This window comes from Humulus lupulus, chromosome 7 (genome assembly GCF_963169125.1).
Source record: "Humulus lupulus chromosome 7, drHumLupu1.1, whole genome shotgun sequence".
NCBI classification, from domain to species: domain Eukaryota; kingdom Viridiplantae; phylum Streptophyta; class Magnoliopsida; order Rosales; family Cannabaceae; genus Humulus; species Humulus lupulus.
This window is the reverse complement of record NC_084799.1, coordinates 60,290,097-60,291,795: the sequence shown is the minus strand read 5'-3', so window position 1 is coordinate 60,291,795 and position 1,699 is coordinate 60,290,097.

Genomic DNA, 1,699 nt, shown 5'->3' with positions numbered 1-1,699 from the left:
TGTTGCAACAGATGACAATTGTGTGTGCTCTGAAGAACCACTTGTTCCTACAAAATGGTTAGTTGTCACAACAGAAGGATAATTCACAGATTTTACAAAAATCATTTTCTTAGAGGATTCATATCCATTAGATCCTAATCCACTGAAATCACCAGCTATTTTTCTTGCAGAGAGAACATCATCTGAAATTCTAGATCTTGGATTAATCACTTTGACACCTTTTTGCATAAGATCAATTTCTTTACTCAAATAATTAATTTCATTATTTTTGGAAACAATGATCAATTCAAGTTCTTTAAATTTTTCAACTGATTTCTTGTTATTGCTAGCTATTAATCGATTCTCAGAGCAAACTTTCAGCCATTGATCATATATTATCTTGTAAGATTATTTCAATGACTCCTCATCTAAGTCAGATTCATCAGAGTCAATGTTATAATCTTCATTATTTTGAACATAATTATTAAGACATACCAAACCCTTGGAATCAACTGAAGAGAAAAACATACATTTGTGAACAGAGGTTAAGGCAACACTATTGTCTTCCTCATCACTCTGTGCAGAGTCTTGATCACTCCAAGTAGCTGCCATGACTTTCTTTTTCTTTAAGGTGTTGGCATACTCAGATTGAATGTGTCCAAATCCTTCACATTCCTTGCACTGAATAACATTTTTGTTAGTTTCAAAGGGTTTAGAAAAATTACCTTTTGGGCTTTTGAATATGGCCTTTTGTTTCCCAATTTCTTTAATTACTATTGAAATTTTTTTTGTTAACAAGGCCATCTCATCATCCTCATAATCTGAATTTTCCTTCTCATTTTTGGAAGAATTCAAGGGAATAGATTTCTCCTTGATTTCTCTATTTTACCTTTTTGTCTGATTTGTTGATTTAGTTCAAATTGATCCCATCAATTCTTCCACTTTTATTTTGTCCAGATCTTTTACTTCCTCAATTGCAGTGAGCTTAGTCTGAAACCTGTCAGGAAGAACTCTAACAATTTTTCGGACCAGAACATTCTCTTCAAGTTTTTCACCAAGAGCAAAATATTCGTTAGCAATATCTGAAATTTTTTCATAAAATTCGGTGAAGGTTTCATTTTCATTCATTTTCAAATTTTGTTGTGAGCATAATAAGCCTAGAATGTTTGACATCAGCAATTCCTTCAAATTGGGTTTGAAGGATTTGCCAAAAATCTTTGGCTGAAACACATGAAGAAATCAATTTAATGTAACCTTCACCAACACCATTAAAAATAGCATGTAAAGCGTTATTATTATAACTGGACAGTTTATCTTCAGCATCAGTCCAATAAAGTTCAGATTTTACCTTAGTTATGTCATTGCTTTCTGCTAAAAGAGTCCAACCACACAAAACTGCTCTCCAAGCCTTTTCATCTTGAAATTTGATGAAGGCTCTCATTCTAACTTTCCAATATAGATAGTTAGAATCATTGAGTAAAGGGGGGAGAGTTATGGAACCTCCTGTGAAAAAAGACATTGCAAGAACAAGAACAATAAATAGAATAAACCAAGATCACACTCAGAAATGAGTGACCCGCTCTGATACCAATTGAAATTCTGTTTTTAGTACTAACCAAATTAATTAAACTAAGTAAATTTATTAAGAAGTGGAATGGTAATTAAATGTTGAAACAGATTTCAGATCTGTCGGGACTGAATACGAACTTGTCCCGACAGA